The 27,599-nt window shown below is 38.1% G+C and overlaps 1 pseudogene; it reads left to right on the forward strand.

The window, feature by feature from the left end:
- The first annotated feature begins 6,730 nt into the window (after positions 1-6,730).
- LOC143680508 (phosphorylase b kinase gamma catalytic chain, liver/testis isoform pseudogene) lies at positions 6,731-26,841 on the forward strand (annotated as a pseudogene).
- The last annotated feature ends 758 nt before the right edge of the window (positions 26,842-27,599 follow it).

The raw sequence follows: 27,599 nt of genomic DNA on the forward strand, positions 1-27,599 counted from the left end.
TCTATACGTACGTATCTGCTACTATCTGTTTCCTGTCTCCTGAGCCAGGCAAAGGACTGGGAGAAGATGCTCAGTACACAGCAATACAAAGAAACATTTAGGGATTATGGAAATTGTATCTGTCCCAATTTTGGTGCTGGTTTCATGAATGCTTATATTTGCCCGTCAAAATTCAGAGATTTGGGCGGACAACAGTGGCTCAGTGGCAGAATTCTTGCCTGCCATGCAGGAGACCTGGATACAATTCCAGAACCTGCCCATGCAAAAAAAAAAAAAAAAAAAAAATTAGAGATCTATATTCCTAAAAAGTGAATTTTGATGCATGTAAATGTACTTCAACAACATACCTGTGTATTACTCAGTGTTTTCTAGAGAAATGGGATCAACAGGAATTATCTGTAAATATGAGATTTATAAAAGTGTCTAAGCAACTGTGGGGATGCAAGAATCCAAAATCCATAGGGCAGGCCACAAGGCTAGCACCTCTGACGAAGTTCCTCAATGAACTTTACAGAAAGGCTGGCTGAAGAAAGAAGTGAAAATTCTCTTTCCTCCCTTAAAAGTATCTAGCTGATTGGATTCTCTTGTTGTGGGAGACACATCCTTAATTGATCATAGATGTAATCAGTTACAGACGCAATCAACTGACTGATGATCTAATAAACCAGTCTTCTGGTTTATCAGTGAGCCATGAAATATCCTTGAAGTTTCGACTAGGCCAGTGCTTACCTGACCAGACAACTGGGTACCATCAAATGGCCAAGATGACACCTGAACCTAAACCATCATGACCTGATTTTGAAAACATTCAGCAGGCTTAAAACAGGCCATTCTCTTTCCCTTGAGTCTTGTTTCTTCTCTATGGCAGTGAAAATTGTTCTTCCCTATCTGCCTGGAAATTGAGGAGAAATTGCTCCTCAATTTCTCTCACTCCCAACATGCCGTCAGCTTGGACACCCAGGGTGGTAAATTATGTCCCCCACAAAGACATGCTCAGGTCCTAACCCCTGGCCCTGTGGATATGAACTCATCTGTAAATGGGATCTTCGAAGATCTTATTTAAGTGAGGCCAAATTGAGACAAGGTGGGCCTTAACCCTGTATGACTGAAATCCTTATAAGGAGAGGATATCTATAGAGAAACACAGATGACCGAGCAGAGGGGATAGAACCTTCAAGAGAAGATAGAAAAAGACAGACGACTATGTGATGGAGGCAGAAATTGATTGCCATCAAGCCACCACCAAACACTACAGACTTGATTATAACAAATTTCTCAGAAACATGTCTTCTTCTCCATTTCTACTGTCACTACTTTGTTTGTTCAACATTTATAACCCAAGTCCTCCCTTGGCCTCATGACTGGTTTTCATACCTGGAGCCCCATTCTGTTTCATTCAGTCCTCTCTATGCTTCAGTCTGAATGCTCTTAATAAGACACAGTCCTCGTCAGGGATATCCTGTGTTCAAAATCTTTCAAAGGTTTCCTGTAGGATAAAGTCTGAGTTCCTTAACACTAAGGAGAAGCCTTATCCAGTATATCCTTTTCCTCTCTGCACATATTTTTCATGTCCCAACCATACCATGACTCATGCTCCAGTTCCTAAATGAGCCACATTGGTCTTTTTCTCCTCTGAATCTTTGCACATTCCACTCTGTTGCCTGAAACACCTTTTAAAAATCTTGATTCTGGTCAAAACCTACGTATCCTTCAAGACTCTCCTGACATGTCATTTACTCACTTACTTCTCTCCCACTGCCCATCAGGAGGTGTTAGACATTTACAGACCTGTGCTCTCACTGCAACACTCATGCCTCCTGCAGCACTCATGCCTCCTCATACTGCACGTGTGCAGGGTCGAGCCAGCCCAATAAAGTACGTGCTCCTTAAATGAAGTGACTATGTATTACATGCCTTTGAATCCTCAGCATAAAGGCATTTGGTAAATATCTGTCAGATGATTGAGCAAATGAACATATAAATACATTATATACGCAGCATCAGAAAAAAAAATTGCCTGAGTCTTTTTTACCTTCCTGACCTATATCTCTTGATACTTTGGCTCTGGGTAGAAAGCTTTCTAAGAAAAGATGAACTGTCAGTTATATGTATCAGCAAGGGTACAACATTGTCAATGAAATCCCTGGGGTTATAAAAGAGTAAATGGACCAAAGCAGGAATAATATAGAAAGTAGATCAGTTGTGGGAAAAATCCAAGAAGGATTAGTAAGGGTATGGACAGATGAGTAAAAACATGGATAAAAAATAAACAAATAAAAGGGGGAACAAAGGTTAAGATAAATTGAGTAGACTGAAATATTAGTGGTCAATGAGAGGGAGAGCTAAGGGGAATGGTATGTATGCGTTTTTTCCTTTTTTCTTTTTTATTTCTTTTGCTGGAGTGATATAAATGTTCACAAAAATGATCATGGTGGTGAATATACAACCATGTGATGATATTGTGAGCCACTGATTGTATACCATGTATAGAATGTTTGTGTGTCAAAAATGTTTGTATGTTTGTTTATTAACTTTTTACAATAACAATATTTGAAAAAAAGAGAGAGAGAGAGAAGGACTAATATGGTCACTGTCCTATTGAGTATTACAGTACTCAATAAAGGTTTTAGTTGGATCTCAGTATTATTCACAGACAATTCCTAAGTGAGACCAAATGAGTTTCTGAACTTGCTGTGGGTGGAACTGGTGGATGCCATGTAGAGAGATTCTGATGGCATCTTTAATCATGCCGACCTGATCAGCACAGTGAGTTGCTTTTTTGGCCTGAGGGTGGGAAATGACTTTTTGGTTTATGCTTATTTGGCTATGTACTAAAAAGAGAGCAGAGATGAAGAGAACTGCGGTGTGGCATACCAGTGGACCCTCTGCTCAGCTGGCAGCACTGGTTTCCCCCTGCTGGAGAAAGGAGTTAGGGGCAGATATTGAATGAAGCATAGTCAATGAAGCGGTGGCGTTTTTGTGCCCAAGGGTAGCAGCCACCACAGGGAAGGGAAAGGCAGTAACCCCGCCACCCCAATTCCATTAGCGACCATAGGGTTCAGGCAGAAACAATATGCACAAAAACACAATTTAATTAAAAGTGAAATAAATGTTCCACATTCACAGGCTGTTTTGCCGGGGAGGGGGGAACTAATTGGGAAATGTTGATGTACAATAGAGTGATCATGTCACCCTTTATTCCTCTTTTATCATCTTTGCCTCTTATCTCTAGATTTGGGGAGAGTATCTTCTCTATTTTTTGTGTTGCGATTTCTAATTCATTTTCAGTCAATCCACTCCCACTGTTTATTCACTGGAAATGAATTAGAAATTACAAAAACTATAGATTATTTCTCTTCAGCCCAATCATTGTTTGAAACAAATTGTAGTGCTGAGCAGCTTGCAGAGTTTTAATCAAATTACATTTTGTCAAGTTAGATTCAGTGAAGTTGCATTGCATAAATTGTTTGGGGACAATTGATTAATGACGAATCACTGAAAGCCCCGAGGGTGGCCCCTGGAGAGGCACTGCTGTGCCCAGCAGATGTTTAAACCAGGCAGCAGCAGCACCACAAGAGGCTCTGGCAGCAGAAACCGAGATGGAAGGCACTTACAGGGAGCAAATCCTAGCTGAGAAATAAGAGTAGGCTTGCTCCTTTCTACTTGCAGAAACCCTACAGGGCAAGACCAAAAATGTCTGGGGGAGCCTTCAGTGAGGAAAGTAATATTTTTATTTTCTTTCTGTCTTATATTAATGGAAGGTATCTTCTGGTTAGTAGCCTGGGCAAAATAGGCTGCAACATCTGCAGAGCCCCGTGCAAAATGCAAATGCAGGACCTGTTCGAAAAGCAAGAAAAAATCTAAAGGTACTAAAATATAAAGCTATTTCTTTTCTCCAGCAGAATCTCAATTTGTCATGGTGGTTTTTCATTTATTATTTAATGTCACTTTATTTAAAGAAAATTTTAAATTATGAACATGAATTTTACTGTTCGTTTATATATTGTGCAATGTCAGTTTTAATGTAAATTTGAGAGCTTCTAATTCCTATATGGTATCACTAAAATTGCACAATTTTGTATTTCATGGAATATACATGTGTATGTATTTTGTTCTTACCAGAGCAAGGGAAAACTTGCACAAAATTAACTCAACTGTTTTGATTTAACTTCTTGATACACATGCTTTCTTACAAGACTCTCTAGCTTCAACTTATTGATGAATAAGAGAGGGGTGAGAAGATTTCAGGTTTTCCCTTTCCTTCTATGTTACCATTTTCAGTGTAAGTGGCTGGCCAATACTGGGAAGTAATACATGTAACAAAGATGTGTTAGGGTCAATAAGATGTTAGTGTTTGCTGTTCTGTGGAAGAAGTCGTTGCCCAAAGAGAAAGCACGGCATCTTGGAGTGGTCAGAGCTTCCACTTACCAACCCTACTCGTGAAGATAGACAAAAGATCTCAAGAGCAGATTCCAGAGTCAAAAAAAAAGCCCAAATCAGGAACAAACCAATGTCCATCAATAGAAGGATAAACAAATTATGGTGTATTTATAGAGTGGAACATTAAATTCATCAATGAAAGGAACAAACTATTGATATGTGTATGAGCATGAATGAATCTCAGAAACAATGTTGAGCAAATGAAGCTGAATGCAAAAGAGTAGATAACATATGAAGGTCAAGAAGAGGTAAAGCTAATCTATGATGATAGATATCAGAATACCAGCTGTCTTTAGAAGGATGAAGGAATGACTGGAAAATGGCATGAGGGAAACTTCTGGGACTCTGGAAATGTTCTATGTCTTGATTGGGTTGTGGGCTACATGGGTACATCTTTTGTCAAAATGTATCAAACTGTACATTTAAGATTTCTGAATTTTACTCTGTAATAAATATTATCCACGCATAAAGTAAGCTGCTTTGTATTTCTCTTCTTCGTCCCCCAAAAATTGGATTGTTCTTATACCTCTTCTCTTCTAGGCAAATTTTAAAAACAATTTGTCAAATGCCACAAGGATTATGTTGGAATTGGGACTGGAAAAGCATCCAATTTATGCATTTCTTTGGGGAGAAATGACCTCCTTACATTGTTATCCCAATTATTATATTTCTTGCTATTAAAGTTTCCCTTATGTTAATTTCATTAAAGTTATCTCTATAGAAAACGTTCATGTTCTTGTTAGGTATATTTCTAGTTTTTTTACAGATTGGCTTGTTTTAGTGTGTAAATTGATCATACCATTAGATTTTCTTATTGATTATTATCATATGAAATTAATGATTTTTTAAAAATCTAGCCATCTTATTAAATGTTAGTGTTAGTTTTATAATTTTTCAGTTGATTCTCTGGATTTTCTGCAATGATGATTTTCTTTCTAATATTATATATTACTAGCTATTATTTCTTTATATTTTACCTTATTGACCTGGCTAGAATGACTACAATACTAAATAGTACAAAATTAAATAATTATAAAGGATCTTTGTCTTATTTATGAGGATTCTTTTATTATTTCATTGTTATGGGAAGATACTTGCTTTGAATGTCTATATATATCAGGATCAAGAAATTTCTTTCTACTTCTGGGAAGACTGGTATTTTTGTTTGCTTTTTGGTTTATTAAAATGGGTGGGGATGCAAGGGGACTTCAGTGATAGAATTCTCTTCTGTCTGCAGGAGATCTGGGTTTGATTCCTGGCCCATGCACTTCTCAAAAAAATAAATAAATAAATTCAACAAGTGATGCTGCAAATGGGATACGCACATGGAAAAAAGAATGAAATGTGATCCCCGCCATGCAGCATATAAAAAAGAATGGGTGATACATATTTTATCTAATTGTTTTGGTAACTATCAGTACACTCGTATTTTTTTCTTCCTTAAAATTTTAGCGTAGTCATCCGTATTAATAAATGTCATTGAAATATTTTTGAAATACTAAACTAATCCTACTTGTTGATAATTTATTGGTCTTTTAACATGTGGATGGATTCCATTTCTTAATATTTTATTTAGGAATTTTCCATTGATTTTTATAGTATAGATTGCTGTTTGATTTCCAGTTTTTCTCTCAATCTGGCTTTCAGATGAGGGCTATGTATGCTCCAATTGACTTTGGGAAGCTGCCAATTTGTCTCTATTTCTGAAAGAGTTGAAATATTGGAAGAAGGGTTGGCACAACTTGTCTGTAAAATCATCTGAGCATTGCACTTTTGTCAGAGGTAACCAACCATTTAATTTCTTTGTATGATCATTAACCTACTTGGGGTTTTTTTGACCCTTCTTAATCCATATATTCCCAGAAAATCTTTCATTTCATCTGGATATTCAAATACATTGGAATAGAGTTGTGAGAAAATGATTGTCTTTTTCTCATTCATACTGTTATTAGCATTTCATTTTTGGTTCTTCAGTAAGTTTTACCAAAGATCAGTCTGATTTATTTTGACTTTTCAAAGAACAACATTTTTAGTTTTTCTTACCAACAAATATGTGTATTTTTTTTCCCATTTCATATAACTTGGTTTTTACCCTTATTGCATTTTATTTTCCCTTCTACTTTCTTTCTTTTTCTTTTTTCTTCTTCTTTTTATAAGCAATTTTATTGAAATATATTTACATAGCATACAAACCCATCCAAAGTGTACATCAGTGTTTCACAGTACCATCATGTGGTTGTGCATTCGTCACATTATATGAAACTTACTGGCACAGTGGTGCCAGCTGCCCATGCTCCAACCTGGGGATCCGCACCAGAGCCAAAGTACTAAGGACAAAGGGTTGGCACTGGGCTCCTGCTACAAACAGGGGAAGGGATCACTGTTGGTCACTGAGGGATCTACTGGAGGTCATGAAAAGGCAGTGCAGAGCACAGGACAGGTGGTGGTGTCAGAGTACTGGCACCGAATGAGGCGGAGCACACTACAGCTTGGAGAGGCACCACAGGTCTCCATAAAGCTGGGTCCTGAGGCTCTGAAGCACCCATCCTGCCAAGTGAGAGACTCTCCGCCTGGTGCCTCTACTGCCCCTTATATTTCTACAAGTACCTGTATAGGTACTAGGTGACCTGGATGGTTTCCAAGCATAGCAAGTCTCAGGACAAAAAACTGAAGGACAACAAGGATCTAGCAATCGCATGGACCATTGGCCTAATTTCTTGAGAATGAAATGTACCTCCTGTTGCCTCTAGAAACGAATGTCTGGAGATCTACTCACCACAGTTGCTGCTGCCTCTGAGATGTATGAACCTAAGCATCTGAAGTCTTTGGCATTGGGTGGTTGTCCTAAACTTAGTTCTGGATATTTTATAAGTGGGGGAACAGACAAGGATGCTTATTGTTGATGGAGATTATTAGAAGCAGTAGCTATGAAGTGGAGGGGTGGAATGGGGACCATACAGAAGCTGTAACTACCAGTTCTTTTTCTCATTCCTGTTCTTTTCACTGTTAGATCCATAGGCTAAACCTCCTTTCCCATCTGAGGAGATGATGGACTCAGGGAAAAATGCAATAACTTTTTCCCTCAAATTTTAAAGTTACTTTCCTCCACGATGGCTCCTAAAAATCCACTCACATTTCAGCCTTAGCACAATAGAGGTGGAAGCAGAAATGATGAGATTGTGGCAGTGATTGAGCCAAACTATTAGGGGACAGGAGAAAGCACCAGTAATGTAAGCCTAAGTAATGCCATGCCAGGCTTTTCCTGCAGTGTTCAAAATTACCAATATTTGCATTTCTTGTATCTATAAAGTATTTTAAAGCTTGGATTTATTTCAGAACAGGAAGGAGGCATTTGTAAAAGGGAAAATGTAAGCATAACCAGAAATGAGTTGGAAAAAAAATGTAAAGAAATTAATCACCAATCAGAGGTACAAATTTCCTCATTTTTTTCCCCCAACTTGTGTTTAATTGTTTGGGTTTTATTTGCTGGAGAACAGGAATAGTTCTATTGCAAATGGAGTTATTTTCCATATTTTTCTCATTTGATATGATCTTGGGAAAAAGCATAGATATCCCTTAAGAGAGACAAACAATTCACGTCATGAAAATGGGCTGCATAAAACTGTAATAAATACATATTCAAGGGCATAAATATGTAGTAACACATTGCAGCTAAAAATCAAATATGTGGTAGGATTTCCCCTAGGGATGAAACAGGCTGCATCAAAAGCAATTTACCCTTTCCCTAAAGGCCCCAAATGTCCCACATTCTCAATTCACACATCTTGCCTTCTGGATCACTTTTGACATTAAGAATTGGCAATATTTCCGTATGTTCTTGTTTTCAAATCAGGGTGTCACTTCTAGGCAGGTGGGGTACAAATTCGTATCTCTTAGAGTAACAGCTATTGCCTCGCTTTCTCTAAATGCCCAAGACAGTAATTTACATCTTTCTTCTCAGGATGTACAGATAGATTTTCATCTCCCACTCCAAATGAAGTTTTATCTTTCTGTCCACAGTGACAATTGGAGGAAAGCTTTGCTTTTCATGTTTTCAACCATAAATCTTGTTGATACCTTTTAAACTGATAAAACAAGGCAACTCTTTTGCCATAATTCTGTGTTATAAGCTCCACAACCTTTCAGTCAGACTCCAACTTCTAAACAATTAAAGTTGGGCCCAAGTTGAGGTCCGGGTGAAGCAGGTGAGGCAAGCAGGCAAGATCCAGAAATTTATACCAATAAGGCAGGACAGTCTGGTCCTCAGCCCAGAGGATCTTGGCCAGGGCTAACAGCTTCAGTTGTACCTGCATTCTCTCTTCTGCTACTCCACCTTCCCCCCTGCATCCCAGGCTTCCTATACTCCAGCTAAGTGAGATGGTTACATGATTGGCTTTCCAATCCAACAGTACATCCAAGTAAATGCCTGGTTCAAAAGCTCCACCAGCTTTGCTTGGTCATAGAACTGCTCTGAAGATGGCACGAAATACTTATGTAAGGCCCATAGAACAGTAGCTGGCACATAGTAAGTGCCATATAGGTATAGGCTGCTGTCATTGTCATCATCACTGCCATTGGTATTGGCACGATTATTATCCCAAAACTCTCCTGGGTTACTGTAGCATATAAAACTCACATTGAACATAAATGGACTTATGGAAAAAGAGCTGACCATGGGAATGCTGCCACTGCCACTGTTTGAGACTCTACGTGTACACCTACAGGGACTGAGTATGAGCAAACATATCAACATATATGAAGAAAGGGATTATGATGAAGAAGAATTCCCAGGAGAAGCGATGCCAGCTCATAGGACAGAGATTTCCTCAAGTGCCAGGCACTAACAAAACCACACAAACCAGGACAAAAAAAAATTTTCACAGTCTTTGCCAGTTGACTCTGCTTTGGCTGGTGTTTCCCTCCAGAGCTTAGCCCTCCCGTCAAGATCCACCTAAGGGGAAACTGAAGTACAGAACCCTCCATCTTTTCTGAGCTGGAATCTTGTCCTGGGCTTGGGCTCACTCACGGCCTTAGGAAGTCTCCTGTTGACAGGAATTCCAATGTCCCCTCTACTCCCTGTGAGATAGACTTTCATCCCCTCCAGGGTTTAAAGCTGATAATCTTTGCCCCAAGCCAGTTTGACTTAATTGTTTTCTACACTGTTTCAGTGGTGTGCAAGCTGCTCCTACCTCTAGGGCAATTTCTAAGAGGGTAAACCAGACATGAGTGTCCTGTCACTGACATGAAATCACCCCAGCATGCACACAGGGCCAGAGACCCACAATGAGAGTGCAAGCTGGCACTACACAACACTGGGGAGCTATGAGGAAGAGACCAGCAAAGGCACTGCGAGCTGGGGATATCCTTTTTAAAGCTGCGTTTTCTTGACTTGGCACTTACCCAGTTACTGCAAGCCTTTAACAGTCTGGAGCTGTGAGGGAGATTGTTCTTCCAGCTTTTGCTAGTTGTTCAAAGATCCTGGGCAGGAACAGCATCTTGGATCATCTTATGCTGCCATCTTGGTCCGACCGAAAGTTATTAAGTTAATATCGACTAACAACTTTGTTGAAAGTTTCAACTGGTTCTGGCTTCTTCAGCAAGTGGCCTGTGCTATCACACAGGGCCCTGTGTTCAGAAGTGTTTGATACTTAGTTGAATGCTCTGCTGTTCCCATTTTGAATTTAAACAAGGGGTCTTGTGAATTATGCAGCCATTCCTGGTCTCAAAGTAACATGAAATATAACCTGCTAACAAGAACTTTCTCCCCAATACCTCTCCTTTTCCTGTGTTCCCTGGATCAATAAATGGCACCTTTTACCTGGCTACCCATGCCAGAAACCTGGGAATTTTAGTTCCCAAGCAAATCTAGGCATCATCTACTACTTTCCCACCTTTTTGCTACCATCTCAATCAAATAGCCAGCTTCTCTTCTCTAGACTACTGCAATAGCTCCGTAGCTCATCTTTCCACCTCTACTTTGCTCTAATTCTCTCACACACATTCTCTAGCCTGAAGGTGCAGTGAACACTGTCTTCCAGAACTAAGGAGCTTCCAATATAGAAAGAATGTAGAAGACTAACTCTAAACTCAGAAAGAGTGAAATACATGCTAGAAATATGATCAAAGAACATGCTGTCAGACCAAAAAGGAACACATCTCTAACTGAGACTGGTGAGATCGAAGGGTTGAGTAAGGGGGAATTTAATTTTAACATTAGGAGGTTGTGATATATTAGTTTAACAAGATGTTTTAAATATTTGATTTAGGCACTTTTTCTCCTCAAGAGAAAAACCTATGTCTAATCCAGATTTCCTACAGGTGATGAATTTTGCAGAACTGATACCAATTGCTTAATGTGTCTCCCTGCCTCCAATCTATTCCCCCTATAATTCATTCTCACATCATTGCAGAATTTTTTTTCCCAAAAGATAAATTATGCTGCTCTCCTGCTTAAATAGTTCCCAGTGAGTACATAACGATGCCCACCCTCTTTAAAGTAGTGTGTTAAGACTCTTCACCAGCTGATTCCAGCCCTCCTTTCTAGACACATTGCCTACTCTTCTCCCCTGCCTCCCTGCCTCTCCTAATCAACCACCGTAAACAACTAAAGAAGACTTTGTCCATTTTCCTTGGCCCATTCTCCCGGGCTGTTTTCCGGATGGGAGTGCCCTCTATGCCACCGTGCATCTAAAAAGATAGCACCACTATCTTTTAAATTCTTACTTTCATTCCATGTCTTCTCTGGGCCTTTCTCTTAGCCACATCCTACCCCTTCAACCCCCTGCCCAAGTAAATACATTGCTCCACCTATTTTGTTCTATAACATTGTATACATACTTCTTTTGTAGTATTTAAAGTATGCTGCATGTCATCGATTTTAAGATGCATCCCTTTTCTGATATTTTAACATCTCTGAGCTCAAGATGTGTCTTTTATAGGGAAAAAGGGTCATTATTTGACATAATTTCTTTCTTTCTGTCACAAAATAATGGTGCATTTTATAATTGGTGGGATCTTGGATCAGATGAAATATAGCAATCCTTTATTATGAGTCTGCTTCTCCTTTTAGACTGAGTGCCTTATGTACTGCACTACTCTGTTCATACGGTGCATAAAATATACGTACTTCATAAATTAAAAAGTGTCTGACTGAGAGGGTGGTACGTGCACTAAAGCACAGAAGATAGAAGAAATATTAAAAGACAAAGACAATATAATTTGACTTGTGAGTTCTGAACAAGGTCTGTGGGTTTTACCAATGTAAATTTCCTAGTTTTGATATTATACAAAAATTATGTAAGATGCTACCATTGGGGGAAATTGGGTTAAGAGTACACAGGACCTCTCTGTACTATTTTTTGCAACTTCATGGACTCCAAGAGATGTTCTAAATATTTATTTTAAAATACAAAGCTAAATTAAAGAAACTATATACCTATGTATGTGTATATGTATAATATATATAATCTAAATCCTTTTATTTGCAATAAATCTACAGAAATCCATTTTAAAAGACAAGATAGTTGGTTTTGACAGTATTGTATTGCAGATTGACATCAAAGTGGCAATCAAGTGTTCAATAACTAATTACTATTACAGTTTTACTTGTTATAGACTTGCTCTGACTCTTTCAAAATTATCTTGCTCATGTTACTGGTAGATTAAGTTAACAGAGTTCAAACTGTGCGTTCAAAGCCTCTCAGTATTGCTGAATAATCCCTGTACCTGAATCATGTGACTTTTCTATGCCTCTCAAAAATAAAGTGTTATGGTCACATTAACCCAAAAACATAGCTGTCATCTCAGTAATCAAGATGCACAGTCTGTGTAATATTAAAACCCCAAACCATATTTCATGTTAAAGCATCACCCACAGATTGGGCCAGCTGCTGCCAGTGATTCCCTTTCTATTCATGAAGCTTCTCTTTTCATTCCTTGGCCTCCTTTCTCCTAGATGCCTCTGGATATTCCAGGTTGGTGCAGGAATCAGGGCAAGTAATAGGTAGGAACAAATTTTTTAGTGGACTGGTGGCTGGTAAATGAAAGATGGATTACCAGGGCTTGGAGAGTTTGTGAAACCAACATTGTTTGGACTTCACAAATGGTCAAAGCTGAATCTCTTCCTCCATAAGCAACTTTGTGTGTTTCTTCAGATATTTCCCAGGTATGGGGGCTCCCAGAAGCTATATCGACACAAGCAATGTCTTCTGCTAAATGCTAATGTAAATAGCCTTCAGTACAGTCCAATTTCTCTCTCTGCTGCATCAGGCTGATACCACAGCCTGTCACCTTTGAGCCTTCAGCAGGGTCAACACCAGCCCTAAACATCTGGGGATCAATATCAGTCTCCTCAAATGACCTTCTCAAAGCCCTGCCCCCACAACTCCAGTGGTTTAGGAAAAGAAGTTCTCCATTGCCTCATATTGAAGAACAGGAAAATGATACCCCACTCCAACATTTTCCCAGATGGTAGCTTTTCTAATTTCCATCTTCAACACTTATATTTTCAAGGTGGCTCATGGGATGAGGCTTACAAAACTGGTGCTTTGCCAGCTGCTTTGCAAATTCTGTACTGTCCCACCTTATTGCTGGAGCTTCTGTCATCTGTGGTATTAGGACTTTGGTCAAACTGAAAACAGAAACATTTCTGTGTTTATAGCCAACTCCTCAGTTTATTCCATGAAGAAAAAAAAGAACGCATGAAACATTGAAGATCAAGAAGTTCCTTTTCTACTAGCGATGTATCCTTCAGAGAAATGATCTTAAATAATCAGGAACTTAAAGACCAACATCTTTGAGTTGGTTTCCAAATCAGGATATTTAGTAGTTTAGGATACTTAATCATTTTAATATTTATTCAAGGATATCAATATTTCTGTCAAACGGAACATGGGATGATAAGAAACTGGAATTGCAAATTAAATAAAATTGCAACAAATAGTATTGACAAATGTGCACGTAATGCAAGTTATTTCTATACATTAGAAGGCATCTACTCTAAGCACTGTCATTAAGAGACTATATCCTCAACAATGGTATTTCATCAATATTTTTAATTTTGAGATTTAAAACCCGAAACATATTTTAAAAACACACAAAATGGAGTCTATATAAATGTGTCTGACATCTAATTCTCCAAAGTAAACATACGTGTATACGGCAGCAGGGATTTTCTGTGTGTGTGTGTGTGTTTTGTGGGTATATATATATATATATATCAACAACTCACACACACCTTATTCCTAATGTATGTTAAATCTTTCAGATACCTTTCTGAAGTGGCTTTGTGTAATTTTTATGATCCTGCTTAATAAAGCATTTAAAAACAAAACAACTAATCTGAATAAAATATCCACACTTTTAAAGTCTAAGTCAAAGGCTACACACATGGAAGGTTGAAAAATAACCAGCTTTTAAAGTCTTTCCTTTCAACAATACAACTGCACTTTCAAATGTGCTCTGTTGTTTTCTTTTAATTCACTAAAATTAATCTTATAGATGTAGATGCCAGATTTGCATTAATTAAAACTCTACTGTAGAAGCCAGGCTTAATTGCAATCAAATTTGCTTAATTATGCATGGCGAGAGATTCCCAAACGAGAAAGGTTTTAGTAAGGATTTTGGTTTTTTGCATTGACAAAATAAATTGAAATTGTCATTTTTTTGTGTTTTATGTAACACTTGTAAATAATTTGTGGAGCACCTTAAGTCTTCTATGTAAAGCAATGTTATTGCTTAAGTAATTATAACAATCTACATTTTTCATTGTTAATTGTGGGTGTCAGACTCATTAATTTTAATTTACAGACTGTAATGAAATTAAGAAAATTTTGTGCTGATCTGCTAAAACTTGTCTTACAGGAAGTTGTTTAATACAACTAAAGTTTGAAAAAAGTCAAGGCTCATTTTTGTAATTTGTATTTTAACCAATACAATCATTATACAACAGTTTTTTTTCAGTACAATTTGGCTTCGGTACAAAAATGGGTAAACTTTATGAACAATTCAAGTTTTTAAAAATTAGTTGATGTTTCAGGTACATAGTTAATTAAAATTAAATTTAGAATTACACTTTCTGGTTAAAGAAAATCTGTAAGCATATACTACATAACTATATGTAGAAATATAGTTACAATTCTATAACATCTTTTTCTTAGGGGTTATGTTGTTGGGGAAAAAGGATAAAAAAAAATCCTTTTTTTTAATTCAAAAAGACCGATAAAAGCAAAATGCAATTTAGTCATTCTTAGATCAATGAATTATCAGTGCATTATTTAATTTATTTTTTGATATGGATCATGCATAATTGTTTCATCTTGAATATCTGTCATATAGCCATAGTTTTAAAAACTTCCTCTATAAATTTACTTGATTTTTCAAATGTGAATTTAAAACAAAGCAATACATGTGGATATTAGTAGAGCATACATCTTAAATAAAGATAGTAAAGACGAGGAACAATGCTAAACCTTTTCGATTTTCATGTTAAGATATGGCATTTTGCTCTTGAAGCCTGTTTAAACTTTGAGTGGTATAACTGTTAATATAAAAATATAATGGAAACAAAATATATCTTTTATGCTTATTTAGCAGCAAGTCAACTCTCTGGGATTATAGTTAAAAAGCCTTCACCTTGATTATTATTCATCCAATTAAAAATTCCAGAACAATTACTATAATTCTGCTTAAAATCAAGCATGAAAGTTTGGTAGTCAAACACACTTATGATTGTTGAATATCTCAAGAAGAAAATGACAAAGAGAAGATTATTCTATAATTAAGGCTAACCTTTAATTATAGGTCCTTTTAAATCAAGTTATTCTGAACAGGTAAGATAAATCATCAAAAAGCCTCAGCAGTGCATCTCTGCATGCGATACTCTAACGCAAGTTATGGGTGGTAGGTCAAAATCCTTCCCCTTTGTTAACTCCACAGGAAACACAATAGAAATCAGGAATGTCTAGACAAGATGCCAAATACACAAATAATCCAAGTACCTAACGCATTTTCCCATAACTCATAAACAATTAGAAAAAAACAATGTGAAGGAAAAAAAAGGCAATGTGACTCCGTGCTTTAAAAATTGATATTGAAAATTCGCAACACTTTTTTTCACCAAGACCTCCCTTTAAGGGCTCCTCTTGTATTTTGTTTGCCCTTGTATAATGTTTATTTTCTACTTCTTCACAAGAAAAGTTGATCACTGTCTTGATTTCTTCATTCTTAATCCTAATCAATTTTCACCAGTCTCTGGGGACCAAGAGATAATACTGTCCCAAACAAAATGTTTTATGATTTTCTGTACCTGTTTTAAGGTTCCTAGGAAGGAATTTCTTTATTAGAATGTATTTGTATTACACTGTGAATAACTAAGATTCTAATATTCTATCATTTTTAAAACCTGGGCACAGTTGTACACAAATTCACTAACTGAATTTATTTTCCCATGTTCCTTATTTTCTACAATAATTCGCTTTCTTAAGTATGCCTTTTTCTCCATTCATGCTTAAATCTTCATTTTTAGTTTGCTGTCTCTTTAAGAAGTCATTTTTTTGTCCCCTTATCTCCCTTCTCACTCTCTGTTCCTAATTCCTAAGCACTTTTTCCAGCATGTTTTCACCCCTTACGGTCATCCTTTGTTACCCATATCCTCTATTCCATTTTCTGTCCCCGTTTTACCCTGCCCTCTCTGCCCCTGGTTTCACCCAGAGATGCTATTATGGTGATTGATTTACACAGTGCAGAACATTCCATAGGTATCATATTGCTATGCAACATACACATCCCATACAACAATAAATCTAAAAATAACTAGCGAAAGGAGACGTTTAAGTTGAGAGTTAAAAGGGCTAACAGGGTCAACTGGTACAGTCATTGTGTGGATGGTGGTTTCACTACCTTGGAGACAAATGGGCAAAAGCCAATGGAGCTGGGCACTCATGATGAAATCAGTAATAAATCAGACACAGAGGATAAGCATGAATCAAATTACTATACTCAAATGAGAACTAGGCACAGAATTGAAAGGAAAATATGTCATTTCCTTTCCTTTCCCACCATCCCGCTTTCATCCATCTTTTATCTCTCTTACTTTAATGCCTGTCTTTCTCATTCTCACCTCTATTGCTAAGTTGCCTTTATTCTATTATTTTCTGAAGAAGCAAGAATCTTACCCAAATTCTGAAGTGCTTATGCTTCTTATTAAATGTAATTTGATGTAATAAGAACAGGTCTTAGCCCACCAAAGAGTCAAGTTTGTGATGATAAATAACGTCTGTACACCTTGAGAAATGAAAGCCTGTTCATAGTTCAGAATTGAAGACAAGATCAAGAGGGCACTGTAAGACAGCCTGGAAGCATTTCCCTTTAGAGACAGCTAAACCAAAGGGCAGATTTAACTCACTTGAAACTCTGGAGGGTGGTAGAGACAGGAGAAAGACTCAACAAACATTGAATCCAAGAAAAAATAAAATGAAGTAGGAGTGCAGTGCAGCCCTGCCAATCTGGACCTCTCCTCTATGCTCATCCCCATGCAATTTAAGAGAAATCCAGCAGTAGTGCTATAGCCAGGCACCTCTTGCCATGGTTACTGATCACAGAGGCACACACAACAACAATTTAGAGCCCCATGCACATTTAGGCATGGGGACTTAAGTTCTTGTAGTCCCAAGGCCAGGGTCTAGAGGTTGGCATATGCGTATACAAAGTTGTCCCCAGGAAATCAAAACAGCCCATAGTGGCACTACAGGTAAGCAGTGCACACTCTCAGCCCAGACCCTAATTGCTTCTGCAGCTAAACAAAAAAATTGGATGTTTTTAAACACGGACCGTATTTGGCTTCATGGGTTGAAATGCCATAATGTAAAAGTTACTGGAGACAGAAAAAAAAAAACACAGTAAGGAGAAGCTGAACTGCTGTAAGGCAGGGTGGACCCAGAATTGAAAGCTGGAGTGAAAAGGTGTCCCACAGTGCAGGAGAGGAATTGAGCAAATCATAGCTCTGAGGAAGAAAATTTGTATAAAAACAAAGAAAACAACCAAGGACTCCTGGAGGAGGATCAGAGGAAAGGAAATCTCTCCTGGAAGGGAAATGGTTGCACGTGATAGGGTCATCTTAACAGTTTACTGCATAAAGCCAGGGCAAGAGACAAGTGCAGAAAGACCCGAGAAAATCTGAACTGTTAAGCACAGGCCATTCTAAAGGTTCAGTAAAAACTGGATCTAGCATTGAAGAGCTTCAACACACAGCCAATCTATACAAAAACCGTAAGCAAAAGGGAGAAAATGATTTCCAGAGTTAATACATCAAAACAGTCAAATGCACAATCACCAACAAAAGACACCAGCCATACAAAGAAGCAGGAAACAATGCCTGAGTGAAGGGAAAAAAATTAAAACTTCTGGGGAAACACAGAAAGTAGAGCAACTTAATCAAAGACATTCAGCCAAATCTCTCAAATCAATTCAAGAAGCCAAAGAGAAATAAGTTAAATTTGGATATGGAATTAGGAGGATGTAAGAAAAACAATGGGTGAATAAGAAGGAAGAATTAGAAAGGTTAAAAAGGAAGATAAGGAGATTAAACATATACTAGAGGTATTCAACAGCAAATCTGAACAGGAGAAGAAACAATCAGTGAACTAGAAGACAGGACAACTGAAACCATACAGCTGGACGAAACATAAAAGAAGGAAATAAAAATGAGCAAACCCTAAGGGACTTGTGGGGCAACATGAGGCATATCCACATACGCATTATGGGAGCCCAGAAGGAGAGAAGAGAAAAAGGGGGGGAAGAAAGAATATTTAAGGAAATAATGGGTGAAAACTTCCCCAATCTTATGAAAGACATAAATATACATGTCCAAGAATCCCAACACCACCAGACAGAATAAACCTAATAGGCACACTCCAGGACACATAATAATCAAAAGATAGAGAAAGGATTTTGCACACAGCAAGAAAAAAATGATTCATCATATTCAAGGGCATCTTAATAAGAATATGGGCCTATTTCTCATCAGAAACTAAGGAGCAAGAAGAGAGTTATATGGTATATTTAAGGCACTAAAAGAGAAAAACTGCCAGCCCCAAACTCTTTATCTGGCAAAACTGTCCTTTAAAACTAAGGGAGAGTTTAAGACATTCACTGATAAACAAAAATGTGAGAATTCATCACCAAGAAACTTGCCCTATAAGAAATGCTAACAAGAGTTCTTCAAGTGGGAAGGGAAGGACTGAAGACGGTAACTTGGAGCAGCATGAAGAAGTAAAGATCTTCAGTAAAAATAATTACTTTTATGCAAAACCCAACTGATTTAGAAATAATTATATTTCCACATTATGGATATGCAAAATATAAAGAAGTAACATGTGACAAAAAAACATAAAGAGAAGAAATGGAGGTGTGTAGATGCAGAGATTGTGCATGCTATTGAAATTATATTGGTGTCATTTTGAATCAGTATGTTACAGGCTTAAATGTATAATACAAATCCTACAGGAACAACAAAGAAAATATTTAAGCTATATACAGAAACAAATGACAAAAGGATCCATCAGTTAAAGCACAAAAGATCAACTATACATAAAATAAGGCTACAACAAAGGAAAAAAGGGACAAAAAAAAGACATGACCCATGAAAAGATACAAAGGACAAAATGGCTGAACTGAGTACTGACTTCTTAATAATTACACTGAATGTTAGTGAATCAAATGCTTCAATCAAAAGACACAGATTGGCAGAATGGATAAAATTACAATCCAAGTATATGTTGTCTACAAGAGGCTCACCTTAGACCCAAAGACACCAAAAGGTTTCAAGTGAAAGGATGAAAAAATATATATACCCCATGCAAATAGTGACCAAAAGAGAGTCGGGGGTCTCTTTTTTTACAAAATAGACTTTAAGTAAAAAACAGTTAGAAAACACAAAGAAGGACACTATATATTAACAAAAGAGTCAATCCATCAAGAAGAAATAACAATCATAAACATTGATACACCAAAATACATGAGACAAACATTGACAAAACTAAAGGAAGAAGAAATAGACACCTCTACAATAATAATTGAAAACTTGAATATACCACTTCCATCAATAGCTAGAAAATCAATAAAGAAACAGAGAACTTGAAGACTACTATAAACAAGACCTAACAGGCATGTAGAGAACACAGCAACCAAAAACTGCAGAATATACATTCTTCTCAAGTGCACATAGATCATTTGCTAAGATAGATCACATGCTAGGTCATAAGAAGAAAAGACCCAATAAATTCTAAGGTATTGAAATTATATAAAGCATCTTTTCTGATCACAATGCAATAAATCTAGAAATCAATAACAGAGAGAGAACTGCAAAATCCACAAATATTCAGAAGATACACAGCACATTCAATTGACAAATGAGTCAAAAAAAATACAAGAGAAATAAGGAAATTTCTTTATGTAAATGAAAATAAAAACACAACATATCAACTCTTATGGGACTCAGTGAACATAGTATCCAGAGGGAAATGTGTAGCTCTAAATGCTTACATTAGAAAAAAAAGAAAGACCTCAAACCACAGACCTAACCTCACACCTCCCTAGAAAAAGAAGAGCAAACTGAACCTAAAGTAAGGAGAAGAAAAGAAATAACAAAGATTAGAGGAGAGATAAATGAAATAGAGAATAAAAACAATAAAGAAAATTAACAAATTTGATTATTTGAAAAGCAACAAAACTGACAAAACTTTAACTAAACTGACAAAGAAAAAATAAAGACACAAAAAACTAAAATCAGGAATAAAGTGGGGGACATTTAATACTGAACCCAAAGAAATTAAAAGGATTATAAGAGCCTACTATGAACAATTGTATACCGACAAATTAGATAACCTAGATGATGTGAACAAATTCTTAGAAACACAAAACAATTTACACCAACCCTAGAAGAAATAGAAGATTTCAACAGACCAATAGCAAATAAAGAAATTGAATCAATTATCAAAAAATTCCCCAGAAAGAAGAGCATAAGGACTAGATGACTTCACTGGCAAATTCTACTAAATATTCCAAGAAGAATTAACACCAATACTGCTCAAACTCTTCCAAAAAATTTGAAGAAGAGGGAACATTTCCTGATGCTTCTATGGGGCCAAGTATCATCCTAATCTGAAAGCCAAATAAAGATATCACAAGAAAAGAAAATTAATGACCAATATCCCCCATGAATGTAGATGCCAAGAATCCTCAACAAAATTCTAACAAAAGAGCCCAACACATCAAAAGAACTTACACCAAGCACATCAAAAGAATTTACACCATCACCAAGAAGGATTTATTCCAGACATGCAAGATGGTTCAACACAAGAAAAACCAATTAATGTTCTACATCACATCACTAGAACTAAAGAAAAACATTTTGTATCATTTCAATTGACACATAAAAGGCATCTGACAAAATTCAGCACTCCTTCCTAATAAAAAAAAACTCAGGAATCTAAGAATAGAAGGAAACAACCTTTACATGACAAAGGGCATATATGGAAAACCAACAGCTATTATCATACTCAATGGAGAAGCATTGAAAGCTTTCCTCCTAAGATCAGGAAAAAGACAAGGATGCCATCTGTCACAACTGTTATTCAACATTGTGCTGGAAATTGTAGCCAGAGCAATTAGGCAAGAGAAAGGAATAAAAGTCATCTAAATAGGAAAGGAAGAATAAAAACTCTTCCTATTTGCAGATGACATGAGTGTACACATAGAGAATCCTAAAAAACAAACAAACAAAAAACACATGCACAATGAAGCTGTTAATAAACAAATCAGCAAAGTGGCAGGGTACAAGACAAATACTCAAAAATCAGCGGTGCTTATATGCAGTAGTGATGAACAATCTGAAGAGGAAATCAAGAAAAAATTCCATTTATAATAGCAACTAAAATAGTCAAATGTCTAGAAATAAATTTATCCTAGGATGTAAAACTTATACACAAAAACTACAAAATATTCTTAAAAGAAATTAAAGAATACCAAAATAAATGGTAGGATATTCTACCTTCATGGAGTAGAAAACTACACATTGGTAAGATATGAATTCTACTAAAGCAATATACAGATTCAATGCAATTCCAATCAAAATCTCAACAAATTTCTTTGCAGAAATGGAAAAGCCAATCATCAAATTCATATGAGTCAGTGGTCCCGAATAATGAAAATCATCTTGAAAAAGAACAAGTGGACTTACACTTCATTTTAGAGCTTATTACAAAGCTACAGTGATCAAAAAAGCATGGTATTGGCACAAGGTCAGACATATAGACCAATGAAATCAAATTGAAAGTTCTGAAATAAACTCTCACAAACTTTTGGCCAATTTATCTTTGACAAAGGTGTCAAGTCCACTCAATAGGGAAAGAAGAGTCTCTTCAAAAATGGTGCTGGGAGACCTAGATAGCCATATGCAAAAAAAAGGAAGGTGGACCCCTACCTCATACCATGTACAAAAATCAACTCAAAATGGATCAAAGACCTAAACATAAGACCTAAACTATAAAACTCCTAGAAAGATCTTCAGAATCTTGTATTAAACTCCTAGAAAGATCTTCAAAATCTTGTATTAAGCAGTGGTTTCTTAGACTTTTCACCAAAGACACGGTCAAAAAAAGAAAAAATAGATAAAGGGACCTAATCAAAATTAAAAGTTTTTTTACTTTAAAGAACTTTATCAAGAAAGTAAAAATACAACATAAGGAGAAAATATTTGGAAACCATATATCTGATTAGGTTTTAGTATCGAGAATGCATTAAGGACTTCTACAACTCAACATCAAAAAGACAAACAACCCAATTAAAAAAAAACAGGCAAAAAGCTTGAATAGACATTTCTCCAAAGACGATATACAAATGGATAAAAAGCACATGAAAAAATGTTCAACATCATAAGCCATTAGAGAAATACAAATTAAAAACACAATGAGATGTCATCTGACACCCACTAGAATGGTACTGTTGAAAAAAAAAAAAAACACAATAAAATAGGTGTTTGAGAGAATGTGGAGAAATGAAGACACTCACATATTCTGGTGGAAATGTAAAATGGTGCAGCCACTGTGGAAAACAGGTAATTCCTCAGAAAGTTAAGTATGGAATTACCATATGACCTAGCAATCCCACTTCTCTGTACGTACACAAAAGAATTGAAAGCAGGGACTCAAATAGATATTTGCATACCACTACTCTCAGTGGGAGTATTCACAATTTCCAAAAGGTGGGAAACAACCCAAGTGTCCATCAACTGATGAATGGATAAACAAGAGGTGGTATATCCAGACAGTGGGATATTATTCAACATAAAAAGGAATGAACTTTTGATGAATGCTGTATGGATGGACCTTGAAGACATGATGTTGACCGAAATAAGCCAGACATGAAAGGCTAACTACTGTATGATCTCACTTAAATGAAATAAGAAGGATATGCAAATTCATATAGTCAGAAACTAGAATACAGGTTACCAGGGGCTGGGTTGTGGAGAGGAGTGGGATGTTTATGTTTAATTAGTACAGAGTCACTGTTTGGAGCAATAGAATAGTTTTGGTAATGGATGATAATGATGATGGAGGCACAACTTTTTGAATATAAGTAACACTACTAATTTGTATATTTTAAAAATGATAAAAAGAGAAATTTTAGGTTATATGTAAATTATCACACACACACAGAAACCAACATAGACCCGTACAACACAGAGTGAGCTCTAATGTCAATGGTGGGCTAAAGTTAACTAAGGTTAATAGCATAATTATAAAAATATTGCTTCATCAATTATAACAAAAATACAACACTAATGCAAAGTGTTAATAATAGGAGAAACTATCTGAGAGATGGGGTGGTGCAGTATATGGGAACTTTGTACATCCTGCATAATTTTTCTGGAAATCTACAACTGTTCTAATAAAAAAAAAAGAATCACACGCAAAAAATGAAAAGATAAATCATCCCAAACAAAATTTTAGTCTTCATATAGACTCTAATAAAGAACACTGTCACTTGCAACCGGATGTCACCTTTTTTGTTCTCTTCTGTTTTTAGACACATTATTTCAATTGTTCTTTCAGTCCTTCAGAACCACTGTCCACTCTACAGTAGCCACAAGTTCCTATGTGTTAAGACACTTGTGAGACATATTAAGCACACGGTCTCAAACAATGCATTAGAAATATTGATTCATGGGATAGTCAGAATGAACCACCTATTTGCAATGAAAAGATGAGTCACTTACTTAAGGCCAAAACCCAGCTAAGTTCTGGAGGAAGAGAGTCAAAGCTATAAACAGACTTTGTCAACTTCTGAGCTTTTCCTAAGTACTTAAACATTTTTTTTTATTATGGAAAAATAAAAACATATGTGAAAATAACAGAATAGTCAAATTAATTTCTTCTCTCTATCATCCAGCCTTGCCAATTGTTTCCTCTCTCTCCCACTCTGCCCGCCATTATACCTTGGGCATTACATAATTTAATCCGTAATTCCCAAAGCATCTTTAATCAAATGTCATCTTCTCTTTGGTTTCAAAAAGAACCCATTATCTTTCCCATGTCAATGAAATTTTACAACACTGTTGTGTCACTTCAATTAATAAAAAATATTTTTCTACTGTCTACTGGGTAAAAAAAAAAAGTAAGTTGGCCACCGTATTTTCGATTTGAAAGTATCAGAAATTGTATCAGCCCTAAAGGTGTTATAGAGTTAACAAGAGACTTCCCAGTGATAGACTTGTTAAAAGGTAAAAGTGCTAAGGCTTTGCATAGATGAATGCAAACAAAATACAGGGAAGGAAGAGATAAACTGGTTGAAAAAGTCAGAGAAGGCTTGAAATGGGATTTAAACTGCACATAGAAGATTGTGTGGTAACATTGTTGAAAATCTACCAAAGCCGATCTTCTCTTCTTCCTTGCTAACAAAATCCCATCACCCAGAGGGCCAGCTCCTCCACACCACCACGGACTGGGGGAAGACTGGCCCCACCTCCAGCCCTAAGGGATGGCTCGCCATTAATCTGAGCATTATGGTAATTCCATTCTTTTATACTCTGATTTGCCTGGTTACAGTTTTCAGTTCTGGCCAATAAGGCCCAAGGGAATATCTTCCTTTCTGGGAGAAGTTTCTCAGTTCTTTAAAATATACATGAAAAGGCCCAGCAACAGCCACCTGCCCCTGTGCCCTTCCCCATCCCCACCCCTTTCCCTGCTGGGTCCCCCTTCCTGTCCCCTGGGTCCTTAGGGGAGGGAGGCTGCCTTCCCAGACCCCATCCTACCCCTACCCCGACCCATCCCCAAGTGTAACAGAGAATTTAGGATTTAAAGGATTATTTTGTTACGGAATCATTATTTACACATTCCTTTTTGCTTTCTGGTATTTTGGAGCAGACTGAAGGAAATTCCTGAAATCTCCAAATTGTAATCCAGCTGCCTTGATCTCTGATAATGACTGCATAGCCTTTATCTTCTGCCCCTGTGATTGTAATCGTCACATGTACCCATTTATCCAGTTTTTCAACTTGGTAGAGTCTTGTGATCACTAAAGACAGCCCCTAATGTTTATCAATGAAGGATTTGGGGTCAGCAGAGGGCTAACCCACTCGAAGTCCAACCTTACCTTGATAACGGAGACTGGACCTAACAAAAACGGGCCTGCCTGACCTGTACAGCAGTTTAGACTTTAATGTCCAAGTCACCTATACCTCATTTTAATGCTAAAAGTCATACCCATCAGCACATTTAGGCCACCATTTCTTACATACTTCTGTGACTAAGCGTGCAATAAATCTGCGCATGTGCAATAAATATATCACTTCTAATGACATCATCAGGGGCCACTGCGCTGAGTATCCTAAACCCTGCCCATCTTTCCAGTCTATAAAACTATCAGAATTACTCCAGTTCCTGGGAAACAGATTTTGGGCTTATAGGCCATTTGATCTCCTGCTTCACACCTAGTAATAAACGTCTCTCTTTGAAACCTTAGCACCTCAGGAATTGGTCAACTGAGCTCACGGGGCAAAATAATTCACTGCCTTTGCCTTGTTAACACAAGGACACTGGGCACCCCAGCTGCAAGGGTTGCACCTCTGGGGCACAGGCTGTGTCTCCGCTCAGGACTGTGGGTGCCCCGCCCTCACTGCCCTCTGCCTCCTCGCACAGACCCACGCCTCCTTCATGAAGCTGGACGGGGGCCCCCGAGGATGAGCTGCCCGACTGGGCTGTGGCCAGAGAGTTTTACCAGAAGTACGGTCCTAAGGACGTCCTTGGTAAAGGCGTGAGCTCCGTGAGGGGCCACTGCATTCATCGAGCTACCGGCAAGGAGTGTGTGATGAAGATCAGGAAGGTGGGGGCTGAGCCGCTGAGCCTGCAGCAGCTGGAGGAGGTGCGCGCAGCCCCGCAGTGACAGGCTCAGATCCTGCACTGGGTCACCGGCCACCCCCACGTCATCACTCTCATCGATTCCTACGAGTCTCCTAGTTTCACATTCCTGGTGTTTGGCCTGATGTGGAACGGAGAGCTCTTTGACTATCACACAGAGAAAGCGGTCCTCTCAGAAGAGAAAACCAGGTCCATCCTGAGGTCTCTGCTGGAAGCAGTGAGCTTTCTCCAGGCCAACAACATCCTGCACCAAGCGAGGCCTGAAGCCCGTGACTATTCTTCTAGACCACCATGTGCAGGTCCAACTTGCAGATTTTGGGTTCTCCTGCCACTTGGAACCTGGAAAGAGGTTATGAGAGTTGCATGGGACCCCAGGGTATCTAGCACTAGAGATCCTTAGATGCTCCACGGGTGAAACCCACCCAGGCTAAGCAAAGAGGTCAAACTCTGCAGGGGAATCTTGTTCACACTGTGGCTGGTGCACCTCCTTTCTGGCACCGGCACCAGCTCTGATGCATGGAGGGTGGGTTCCAGTTCACTTCACCCGAGTGGGATGAGCATTCAAATACTGTCACAGACCTGATCACAAGGCTGCTGCAGGTGGATCCTGAACAGAGCCTGATGACTGAGAAGGCCCTACTGCACCTCTTATTTGAGTGTTGTCGAGACAGCAAACCCTAGAGCCTCACCCCCCGCCAGCCTCACAGTGGAGGGCAGTGTGGACAGTGCTGGCTGCTGGACGAATGACCTTAAAGTGTCCACCATGTTGGGCCCCTGACCGAGTGCCCTGTCAAAGGACCAGCGGCCAGCTTGGCACCTTGTCCACAGCCTTCGGGCTGTACAGGTACTGGGTGAGGAACGGCCAGCAGCAGAACTGGCTGGCCCTCTTCCAGCACTGGCCCCTGGGCATTTTCCCATCACAGGCCCAGAAGAGGAGGGAGACTCTGCTGCTGTCACTGAGGACGAGGTCATCCTGGTTCTGGACTAGGTCTCCACCCCTGGGGAACCCCAGAAAGCAGGACTCTCCAGGAAGTGGACTTTTCATCAGTCTAGCTCCTCTGGGCTCTAGCCTGAGGCCCTCTGCCTGGGCAGACCCACCACTGTTGATACTGCTATCACAAAGACCAGCCCTGAACACACACTCTGCCCCCTGGCTGGGGCTTTGAGAGCAGAGCTGAGGTGGAAGGGAGCCACTTGAATGTCATGCCTGGCTTAGTTGGTGCTGCCTGCATTGTGTAGGAAATAAAATGTGCTCCATGCTAGCAGGAAAAAACAAAACAACACACACACATACACACAAAGAAAATATAGTTGATTTCTGCTTTTGGATATTGGTATATGTTCTAGTTTAGTAGCTGCAGAAATAACAATATACCAGAAACAGAATGGCTTTTAAAAAAAGGGGAATTTAATAAGTTCCAAGTTCACAGTTCTAAAGCTGTGAGAATGTCCAAATAAAGCCAGGCTATAAAAATATCCAATCTTAAGGTATCCAGGGAAAGATACCTTGGAAAGAAGGCTGATGAAGTTCAGGGTTTCTCTCAACTGGAAAGGCACATGGCAATGTCTGCTGGCTTTCTCTCCAGGCTTCTGCTTTCATGAAGTTCCCCTGAGGGCATTTTCCTTCTTGATCTCCAAAGGTCTCTGGCTGTGTGGGCTGTCATGGTTCTCCTGGCTCTCTTACTCTCTCCAAAATGTTTCCTCTTTTAAAGGATTCCAGTAAACTAATCAAAGCCCACATGGAAT

This window comes from Tamandua tetradactyla, chromosome 4, assembly GCF_023851605.1.
Source record: "Tamandua tetradactyla isolate mTamTet1 chromosome 4, mTamTet1.pri, whole genome shotgun sequence".
Classification (NCBI taxonomy): domain Eukaryota; kingdom Metazoa; phylum Chordata; class Mammalia; order Pilosa; family Myrmecophagidae; genus Tamandua; species Tamandua tetradactyla.